This window comes from Halichoerus grypus, chromosome 5 (genome assembly GCF_964656455.1).
Source record: "Halichoerus grypus chromosome 5, mHalGry1.hap1.1, whole genome shotgun sequence".
Taxonomy (NCBI): domain Eukaryota; kingdom Metazoa; phylum Chordata; class Mammalia; order Carnivora; family Phocidae; genus Halichoerus; species Halichoerus grypus.
The window spans coordinates 165,025,774-165,037,710 of NC_135716.1; positions in this window are offsets into that span (position 1 = coordinate 165,025,774).

The following is an 11,937-nucleotide window of genomic DNA, read 5'->3' on the forward strand; positions in this document are numbered from 1 at the left end:
CCGAAACCCTGTGACTCAGCAGCAGGCAGTCTCTGTCTGTGATGTCACGGTGATGTCAGCACCGTCTGTGGTGCTCTTTTCATTTTAAACACATGGAACCCCGTGGACCATGGTCCTTCCCATAGGAGCATTTCCTGGAAGCGAACTTAACCAGGCCAAACACTCTAGATGCATCTGCCAGTCTGTTCCACCAGGAATCTGAGTGACAGTGGGCGAAAGTTTCCATCCTTCTGATCACAGGGATAAATACATTGCGGATAATGACAGCCAGGGTCTCACTGGCAGAGAAAGGAGGGAAAAACATGAGGAAGGGGGAAAACCGGAATCAACCCCATGGACAAAACTCAGTTTCGTCCTCTGGAAAACAGAGATGGCAACAGTACTCACCTCCTCGGGTGGTTGTGTCCACGCACAGGAAAAACTCGATCATTTATTATGATCATTTTATTGTTTTGGGATGGCCTGCCACAAAAGTCGCCCTATTGATTTTCATGGCCCCCTGCAGTGTGAGCGCATCTCCTGAGTGGCAGAGCCAAAAGGCCTCTTCTGACCTTGACCTTCCTGTCATACCACGTAAGTCCCAGACCACGTGAGTCTTTCCCTCCTGGTTTTATATCATCACTGAAGTTGACTCAGGGGCTGTAAATTTATGAATTTATGAATATAAATAGGACAGCCTTGCCATTCGTAATCCTGCTGACGCTTTCAAATGGTTCAGTGAAACATTGTTCACAGATGCATGAAAGATAAACTTTATGCCTGATTCGTGATAAATTAGGAGTTACTGGGTTCTACTGATCTCCCCATGCCTATTTGTTCATTTAATAGTAATATAATGAGGGTAAGCCTCCCTGGGCACCATGCTGGGGGTGGGGATCATCAACGTCAATCCGTTCATTTGTTCATTTGTTCATTCATCCAGTGAACAATTATTAAGTGCTGACCGCAAGCAGGAAGCATGTCACCCAGGGGGGTAGGGCATCCACACCGGGAGATGGAGGGGTGACATGGGACCCCAGGCAGGGGATGATGAAGAGGCGGCCACCAAGTCTATGGCGGAAGATTGGTTTCCAACAGGGGGATAATGAGAGCCAAGCTTCTCACCACCAGAGGAAGGAGTTACAAATATGGAAAGGGAGAAAGGCAGAATCAACTCTGCTCACATAATGCTGCAGTGCAGAACCACAGGGCTAAGACAGTGAAAACGCTTCAAATACTTGATTTTGTCCAAGAGGCACCAGGGCTAAGAATAAGATACTAATGCTGGCAAGCACCACCTGGGCCCACCCGCCGGTGCCCAGGACACCGAGCCACCGTGGAAAGACAGTTTGGGGCCAGGTGCTCTCTCTGAGCTGCACTGGGCCTCAGCCTGCGTTCCGGCTTCACGGTGTTCTCGCCACCGAACTCTGCTCCTGCCTGGGAGGGAGCCGTGGAGGCCTCCATGCCTCACCTGGCCTCCTCGCATCTCCCCAGCGAATGCTTTGGCCCCTACCCAGGTCTCCTGGGACGCCCTCTTCTTGTGGGTGCCCCGGGGAGCAGACGGGGAGGCAGCTCAGGGTGAAGGGCCTGGGCTAGGAAGTGCCCTGGGATCCATACCTGTGGAAGGCCAGGAAGGAAGCGGGACCCGGTGGGGACACGGGGGAGCTGAGCTCTGAGGCAGTCCAGATGAAGGCCTCAGCCGACCCCACCTGGAGCTCTAGAGTGAAAATGGTCCACTGCAGCCGTCTGCTTGGAGGCCGAGGGCTGGCCTTCTACCCGGCCACCTCTAGTCACAGGATGTGGTAGCATCCTCTCTGCAGCTGGGGCCGTGTGGCGACAGAAGTCCCAGGTGCTGGGGTGGGGCATGGCACTGTCCCCACAGCGCCAACCCCCGCCCCTCAAAGAGTCCCTCACCAAGAGGGGCCACAGTGAGTGGCTAAGACCAAGGGCTCTGCCCTCACACAGACCTGGTTCCAAGTGCCGCTCCGGACCTCAGTCCTCTTATCCATGAAGTGGGCCCAATGCAGGCCTCTCTCAGTTACAAACAGGATGGCACGGGGCCAGAAAGGCGCTGTACACTGTAATGTATTATAGACTGTAGAGTGCTGTGCACAATGGGGCTTCACATGGTGAAGCATGTGGGCCGCTGTGGGGGAATCAGTCAGGAGCCTACTGACATCCCTCAGACTTGACTACTCTCTATTAAAGCGTCACTGAATTCTTACAGGTGTTCTCTAAGGCAAGTTGATTATTCCTGCCTTGAAAAATATTTTCCAATTTTTTTTTATTTAAAAAAAACTGGAATAATTTAAATATGTAGTAAATTACCAAGAATTGTATGGAATAAAAATACAGAGGTGCTAGAGTGTAGCAAGCAGTTAAGAGCCCTGACTCAGGGGCTAGGCAGCTTGCATTGGAATCCATTGCCATAATGAGGCAGCTGTGTGGTCCTGAGTGAGTTACTTAACCTCTCTGTGCATTAGCTTCATTGTCTGTAATAAGGTAATGATAAGAGGACCTGCTCCACCAAGTTGTTGATATATATGAATTATTACTACCGCAAATACTCAAATACCCACCAAAGAGATTCTGAAGTTTGCTTATTTACCTCAGATTCCTTTCTTCTTCTCCCTTATTTTGAAATAGCTTTTAACCTTGAAGTAACTATAGACTCTCAGGAAGTTGCAAAAATAGTACAGAGAAGTCCTGGGTACCCTCTACCAGCTCCCCCCGACGCTACACCTCACACAACTATAATATAACATCTAAACCAGGAGCTGGACCACCGTCAGCATGATACTATGAACTAGAGCACAGACTTTATTCAGATTTCACCTGTTCTTATAGGCACTCATTTATGTGTGATGATATGTGTGTATGTGTGAAGCTCTACGCAGTTGTATTACATGTATACATTCACAGAATTGCCCCCAGGATCAAGATACAAAATCTTACATCACCATAAAGGAACTCTCTTATGCTGTTTGTCCTTACTTTTTATTCTTATTTATTTTAAGGAAATACAATGTTTCGGGTGCAGTGGAACCCTGAAACCAATCCCATTCCCCATCCTCCGTCCACAGAGGTAACCACAATTTCTAAGGTATCATATATGTAGGTCTCCAAAATAGCTAATATTTACCAAGTGCATTTTGTGCACCAAGCTCCGTTCTACCTTGTTTACCTGCAGGAATCTGTTCGCTACTCACCGCAACCCGTTCTTATCCCCAGCGAGGATACGGAGGAACAGAGAGGTTAAGGTAGCATAGACCAGAAGACCAGAAGTGCTGGTGCTGGGGCTTGAAGCTGCCTCCACGGCCACTGCTTTATACTGACGTATCCGTGGCTTCTTGCCAGACACATCTCCCGCTCACCGTGATGTGGAGAAGGTTCGCGCATGTGGGTATCTGCAGACATAACCCACTGTGTTCACTGCTCTGTAGATTGCCCTTTTATGATGACCCCACATCTGCATAGGCATGCTCCTCGCGGTGGACACTCAGGGTGACATTGTCACTAGCACACACAATGGTGCAGGAATGCACCTGCCATGTCTCCTGGAGCACAGGCGTCTGAGCTGCTCTGTGGTTTATCCCCAGCCGTGGAGTTGTTGAGTCTCTGAGTACAGTGGCTGCAACTTCAGTGGATGTTGCCAAGTCTCACAGTGTTTGCAACAATTTACATTTCCACCTGCCACGCATGAGAACATGACATGACACATCCGTATTAGCTGAATTTGTCTTCCTCTGACTGCTCGTGAGGTGGCTGAGCCTCTCTTGATTTTGTACGTTTTGTTTGAGAAATCCTTTCCCACTCAGGGTCATGAAGACACTCTTTTAATTTTTGTTCTGTGGCTTCAAGGTTTTATTTCTGGTAGTCTTCCCAGTAAAGGTTGACTTTATACAGTTACCTTTCGTGTAAGGCATACACATTCCCCCACATACAGCCAATTTCCTAGTACTCTTTACTGTGGCATCTATCTTGGCTCTCTTCTCTGCAACAGCTCCTCTGCTGTATTTGGAGCTCCCGGGCACATCCAGGTCTGTTTCTGTCTCCACTGGCTTCTCTGCCCTATGCTAAGCAAACACCGTATGACCTGAAACACAAGTGCTTTACTGTAAATCTTGGTGTTGGGAGGGTAAGTTGTCTTTATTCTCCAAAATTATTTCCCACATGAGCTTTTGTATCAGCCTGTCATGTCTCCCCTGAAGTTCTGTTGGGATTTTCCACATTGTAATTGCATTACATTTACAGATTAGGAGGAGTAATTGACATCTTTTAGGCTATTGGTCCTTCCCACCCATTAGCATGTTATATTTCTCCCTTTATTCAGATTTTCTTTTATGTCCTTCGATAATGTTTTATAACTTTCCCCCTAAAGGTCTTGCACATAGTTTACTAGATTTATTTCTTGGTACCTTCTGTCATTTCTTAGAACTTTGGGGTGAGGCGTAACTCTTGCTAGAGCTCACTCACTTGCGAACTGCTGGGTTCTGGTCAAGTCCCTTAAATGGCTCAATTTTTAGAGTCCTCATAAATAATCATGCCCCCATCATAGAGGAGGCACGAAGAGCGAATGAAGCAAAGAATGTGACACCTTAGGACATCATAAATATTCGATAAATGTTAGCTCGTCCTGGAACTGGCATACATTTGGAGCTGTGTCTCTGAATGTGTGTACTTGTACATCAGCAACTGAGCTCAGAATACAATCACCAGGCAGAAATGGGCCAGAAGTGACAGCTTCTGACCTATAAGTATTTATCAGACAGCACCTTCCCCCCTCAAATTAAAGAGCATGAAATAAAGAACTTGCAAAATATATGGTAAAATTAAAATTTATATTGACTCCCAAAGCAGGGATAATGAAAGTACATTTTTAAATCATTCTGTGCAAGTTAACAGAAAACCAACTAAAAAGAAAATTAACGGTAAAGATATTTATTTTTCTGTTTAAAATCTACTGTGACTTATTATCACATTGTTCTTCTAGCCATTTTCAGAGCAAACATGTTTAAACTAGTTTCATTTCATTTAAAGTTTTGTTTTTATAAAATAGTACATGTTTTATTATAAACACTTCAGACATTAGGGAAAATTAAAAGAAGTAGGAAGTTCTCCAAATCATACCACTGAAGTAGACCCAGTGCTAACGTTTTGTTCAAAGTCCTTTTTTATATTTCTTGATACCAATAAGTGGGTTTCTGGGTTTGAACCTATTTTCTGTTGTTTTTTTCAACAAGGTGCTGTGGATGATTTTTTTTCCCTTAACTAGTTGCAGAATTCCATCATTTTAGATCATTGCATTGTATTCCATTTTATAGATTTGCCCTCATTTAACAAATCAATTCCCTATTTATGGCTATTTGATCTTATAAAATAAACCATGCTGTAACGAACCTCTGTGGCACACCTCTTACTTGCTAATTTATGTGACCGCCTCCATCAATAAATTCCTTGGGAGTGAGATTATCAGGATAAAAGGCACACTCGTTGTACATTTTGACACATACCCCTGAACTGCCCTCCTGAAAAGGTTGAATCAATGAGCGCTGCCGTCGTTGGTAGAGGAGGGTGCCCATTTTCCAGTAAGTTAAGTGGGGTTGTCAATTTTCTTAATTTTTTCCTATCTGGGGAGGGGAAAGCAAACCTCTCTTTGCATATGCATTTCTTTGATTAGCAGAGAAATTAAACATCTTTTCATCTGTTTATTGGCTATTTGAATCTCCTTTTGTGGATTGCCTGTTTGAGAAGTGAGCACATTGGTCTGGTTTTTTCATGAGAATCCTTCATGTATCGATATTGTGGGTACCGTGGTGTAACAGCCCTTTGACTTTGGGCTTGGTCATGTGGCTCCCTTTGGCCAATGAATGGAATGTCAGCAGGTGTGATTCAGGCGTATATTTTAAATGCATGCGACAGAGCTTTGCCGTCTCGTCCTTCTGCCGACCCCATGAAAAGATGCTCTGGCTGGCCGGCTGCTCTCCGAGGAGGGAGACGCTCATGGAGCCAACCTAACCCGAATCCGTGTTCTGGAGCCAAGCCTGGCCCAGCCTAACCAAGATCAGCAGAGCCCTAGCTGCCGCCCCACAGACATGGTGAAAAGCAATGATTGCTATCTGAAGCCATCGAGGTCGGGTTGGTTTCTTTTGCTGCAGCAGTATGACAATGGATGGCCACCATACCCTGTGTGATCTGGTACGTGTCATGTTGTTCTCTGGCCCTCAATTTCTTTGGATGTGGCATGAAGAAGATAACTATTGAGCAATTTCTAAGGTCTCTTCCAATACCAAGATTCTGGGTTCTGATACAAGATTTGATAGTGAGAGGGCAGGAGGGTATTCCAGAAGGAAAGCCCAGCACAGAGGTGTAAAGAAGGCGGTGCAGGAAAGGGAGTGGGAGGGACACAGGTTTGTCCCACTGAAGCAGGTGGTCCGAGACATGCCAGTGGGGGTGGGCTGGAGTGGAGGGCTGGTGCCTGAATGCTGGGGCCCGAGCTCCTCAGGAAGCTCGACCTCTTCACACCCACCCGCTCCTTACCTTCCTGCCAATTTGCCCTCTGACCCTGCCGTGCTGCTGAGACTGCCTTCTCAATTATGACTTCTCATCCCCAGATCCCCGCTTTGGCCCACAGCTTCCTAGAACCCGATGCCTCTTCCCAACCCTCTGGCCTGGCTTCTGTGCCCCCTACTCTCCTGGCCTTCCCCTTCCATCTGCCCACCAGGGTTCTGTCTCTTTCCCTGAGTCCACTCTGAAGGTGTCCCCCCAGGTTGTTTCCTTGGCTCCTGCTTCTCAGCCTAGTAATGAGTGTGGAATTCAGGGATTGAGATCCCATGGGAGGAACCTGGGCACTTAGCTCAGGGTTCCAGGCAAGGCGGGTACAGGGCACTAGAAGCAAGCAAGATCTTATTACTGCCAAAAAGTGGACGAGAGCTTTGGACAAACTCTAAGGGACCCAGTGCCAGACTCCAAGTACCACTGGATACAATGCTTCTGTGTCCACTCACAGCTCCAGCACGTTATTCCAGCACCATCTCTTCTGTGCTTGCGGCTGCAACAGACGGTCTGAGCAGGGGCCCGAACCCCCACTGCCCACTCCCGGCCGAGGCGGCAGCCTGCGTGGCTCTTCTGTCCAGCACACGCTGCTCTCCAGCACGCCCTTCCTGCGGCAGACCTGTCCCTCTCCCTTTCCTCGGGCACTGCCCCCTCTCACCGCTGCCCTCCCCGCTGTCCTGTGGTCCCGGTCTCCTGACACGTCCCGGCCCCGACCTGCGGTCTGAAGGACGCTCCCTTGTTCAGCTTGCAAGTAGCCTTTGCCTTGGAGGGCGAGCGTGCCTGATGGACGTGCTCACTGTTCCTCGAAGCCCCACCTGCGTGGGCTGGGAAACCGGCCCTCGACAGTCCTTACATACCTGCGCCCATCCCACGGGTACCAGTCCTGCCATCCTCCCCACCCCAGTAAGCCGCAGGCCCCTCGTGATGAGCCCTTATGACAAGACACTGAGGACTTCTTGTCGCTGGTACTTCCCTTCGGAAGTGACGTGAGGCTGGGGGCAGCGCGTTCAAGGAGAAAGGGGATGAACTTGGCAGCGGACACACTTGGCTTTGAATTCTGGCTCCATCATTCACTGGTTGTGAAGAACTCACTCTCAGCCTGCCGGTCACACACACACACACACACACACACACACACACACACTGCACTGTGCCTGCCCACCTCCCCAGAGGAGCCAGTCCTACTTTGATTTTTAGCATTTCTCCTATTTCTCCTATATGAGTCAAACCATCTGTATTACTTGCCGATAGCTGACAAAAACTTGACTTTGATTGTGAACTCCTAGCCACAAAGCAGGTGCCCATTAAACGTAGGCTGATGCAGTAGAACATGATGGAATTCTTTGAAAACTGTGTGTGTGTGTGTTCTGTTCCTCAGTAACGTGATGCACGGCCCCCATCTTGCTCGGTCTTCCACATCCCTCGTCCTCGCCGCATTTGTTACTATCACTTGGTTCTTTTCCATTTTGACTTGAGTGATTTTTCTGAGGCTGATTCTCCATTTCCCTGGTGGAATTTCCAGCAATGATTTACGTTTTGGTTGGTTTTTATGTGGACATTCATCTCCGTAATGTTTTCATTGTTTCATTTCTCTCCTACAAGGGAGGCCAGCTCATTGTTCTTCTCTCATTTTATAACTTCCATTGATAATCTCCTTTGAACCTTGACTCTTTCAGTTTTAGTTTTAGTTTTGTTTGGGAGTTTAGTCATTCCACTCCGGTTCTGGGGTAATCCCTCTTAGGAGGCAAGCCCTTCTAGTCTTTGCTCATGTCCCATTTCTCTTGTTAGCGGGGAAGTACTTCCTGCGCGGGGGTCCTGTGTTACTGCTCGCTGCTCATTCCTCATCTCGAGTGGGGCGGCCATTCATGGGGGGGGAGGGGCAGTGAGCGGAGTAGTCCTTAAATTCTATTTGGCTTCATCGTCTCAAACACTTGCAGAGTCAATGCATCCTTTCTTTTGCCCTGAAGGCCCATCTCTGTTTCCAGGGCTGGGAGGTCGATGTGCTCCTGAAAAGCCCAATAGGTGTCCAGTTCAGGTGTCCCCCTCCTCCCTCCTCCAAGCCTTGTCCCCAGGGGGCCAGGGGTGGAGAATGTCAATGCCAGCCTGATGCTGCCTCAGCTCGTCACCCCGTCATGCTGACTTGCAGAACTGAGTCCCACGAACTCACCTGTCCTCTCTCTGATCAGAAGGCCACTGCCAGGCCTTCAAGGACTGTGAAGGTTAGAGTTCATCTTTCCTGCCTAGTGAACAATTCCATCTTGAGAGTGGATCGGAGCGGGAGCTGTGCAGTCACCCTTACTCCACATCCCCACCCCCAACCCGGGTGGCCCCTCTCTCAGCACAGGCCCGGAGCCTGACCCCTGTCACCACCTGCCTGCGCCACCCGGCTCCAAGCCACCCTCATTCTCTTCCCCCACCTGGTCCCCTTACTTCCCCCTCACCCATGCACTCTTTTCAGCCTTGCAAGCACTGTGCGCCTGTGAAAATGGGGGCGGGGGTTCTTGGTGCGCCTGGGTGGCTCAGTCGGTTAAGCGTCCGACTCTTGATCTCAGCTCAGGTCTTGATCTCAGGGTTGTGGGTTCGAGCTCTACGCTGGGTGTGGAGCCTACTTTAAAAAAAATGGGAGGTCCACATCCTGCTGTGGCTCCGCGTTGCTCTCAGTGTGGAGCCCAAAGGTACTCAGTGGCCCTTGAGGCCCTCCGTGGTCCGCAGACCCCCACCCCCCGCCACCACCTCTGCAGCCGGCTCTCCGCCTTGCTCTCTGCACCTCTGCCCTGGCCGTTCCTCTGCCTGGAATGTTCTTCCCCAGCATCTGCTTGGCCCACTTCCTCTCCTCCTTCAAGTCTGCCACCCAGTGTCACCGTATTCCTTTGCTGGGGCTGCACATCAGGGGAGGCTTAAGCAGCAGACATTTACCGTCTCCTGGTTCCAGAGGCTGCAAGCCCGAGGTCAAGGTGCTTCCAGGGTTGACTTCTTCCTTGTGCAGCAGCGAGGACAATCTGTCCCAGCCTCTCCCCTCTCCTGGTGGGTGCCCGGCAACCTCTGGTGTCCTTTGGCTCGCAGATTCGTCACTCCCATGTCTGTCTTCATCCTCCCATGGCACTCGCCCTGCGGGGGCCTGTCTCAGGATTGCCCTTTCTGTGAGGACACCAGTCAGAGTGGATTGAGGACCTCCTTTTAACGTCATCCCCACTGTAAAGAGCCTCTCTCCAAACAAGGTCACCTTCTGAGGTACTGAGGGGGTTAGGACTCCACCATGAATATGAATGTGGGGGATACACAACTCAATCCGTAGCAGTCAGCGTGTCAACAAGGCATAGCCTTCCCTCCTGATTTAAAACCGCAGAACCGGCCTTACCCTCGGATCCCCAGCCGCTCAAACCCCTGGTTCGACTTGGATCATGAAAAATGGAGTTTTTTTCCTCCAGGTTTTCATTGCTTTTAGCGAGTTTCCATCCTAAATCAAACTAAAACAAACATTGCCCATGTCTCTCAGGGCACTCTTCCCCTGCCCGGAGCCCCTCACACCCCCAGTCCTGTGCCGGCCTCCTCCCCGTGCCCTGTGCCCGGCCCTGCCTCTGTGGACCCTGCAGAAGGGTGAGTCCCTGCAGAGTGGGAAGGGTCCAAGGTGGGAAGAACAGTGGCTTCAAAAGAGGCCACTCATGGACAGGGAGGACCCCCAACTTCAGCACAAATGCAGAGACACCCACCCTGCACTTGATCAACCTCACAAAGCTCTTCCTCCTTAAACAACGAGACAGATTTGACCTGATGAAAATACCTTAATTCCCTGGCTGGGAGTGAGAGATGGAGTTTCCCTACTGTCGTCAGAGCTATTTTGAAATCCTTCCGGCCTTGGCCTTCAGTCCGCACCTGGGAAAGCACTGACTGACCACCGGGCATTCTCACGGAGAGCTGGCCCGGTGCACCAGCAGCATCTTCTCTGGGCACGGTGGGGTCTCCCCTCTGGCTCCGCTGTGGCCTGGCCGCCCCCTTGAACCCCTGTTCGGGCCCATTAGGGGACCAACCTGCTTTCGTCTGCTCAGCACCTCATCGCCGGAGTCTTTATGAAGTCCTGTTGGTTCCTCCGATTGTACTCACTGGGGCAGGGGTGAGGCTCTGGTTCTGCGTGAGGAGCCACGGTGGGCGGGGAGGCCGCATGCCCAGGCCTCAGTCCCCAGGGAACATGGGAGAACGAGAGAAGTCAAACCACAGACATAGTACAAATCATGTTCGAGGGCTTCCTTCTGCTTCCCCAGATCAGCACCCCCCAAGCGGTCCGAGAACCTGCTCACCTCCACCCCTGCTAGTGGGGAGGCTGCCCTCGGCCCCCCACCAGGCTCCCTGCTCCCTCCCTGCCCCCAGAGTCTGCTGTTCTCTGCTCAGCAGCCCGGGGGTCAGACCATCTCCCTCCCCCGGGAGAACACTCCAGACACAGGTGGCTTTACCTGAGGCTAAAGCAGCTGCAGCTTCGGAGATGCTCACCCTCCACACCCCTCTGAGGTCCTGGTTGGGCCCCAAGCAATGTGGTTCGTAAGCATTGTCAATTCAAAGATGAATTAGGATTATAACTGTGAGGAAAGCTGACTGTGCCCTGAAAGCTTACTGCGGGTATATAAAGAATCGTGACAGGTTCCCCAGATTTGACAAGAATCCTGAAAATGTGCATGACATAATCCATAGTGAGATGCGAAGGTGAGAAAAACTTTAACACTGTAAGCGTAGAAAGCCATTATGCTCAGACTGCGGGAGGCAAACCTGATTTAACTTTCTAGTCTCTCCACAGAAAATATTACAAAATCATTGTCTTATGAAGATGGGAATAAAGCAAAAGCAGCCCAAACAAGTCGGGGGGAAAGAAAGCTGTGAGGGCGTGTCAGGATGCTAAGTAAAAAATACAGGGGGATTTTCCTACATTTTGTGATGTTTTCGGTAATAGTCTGCTTTTTGAAATCTGCAATTTATTGTGATTTCTTTTCTCATTCTAAATAGACATTAAATTGCATAGCCAATTTTGATTCCTAATTCTATACCCTTTTCTTAAAGAGGATGCCCTGAATGGTATAATTTTCAGACCCATGATCCCACTGCCTTCCAGGGCTTTCCACCATACTTGAAATAAAACGTAATCTCCTCCCCATGGTCTGCAAGACCTCCCTGATCCTTCCCTGCCCACTGACTCCCCCCAGCCCTCACCCCGATGCAGACAAGTCTATCTTCTCCCCTTCCTCAAACTGTTGAGCTTGGTCCCACTTGGTGAATTTGCATTTGTTGTATTACTTGCCTGGAAAATTCTTTCCCAATTTTTCCTTTCTGGTCATTCAGAGCTCAGCTCAAGGCCCCCTCCTCTGAGAAGGCCTCTGGGATAATCCTACCCTTTTCCACCCACCCCAAGGCCCACCC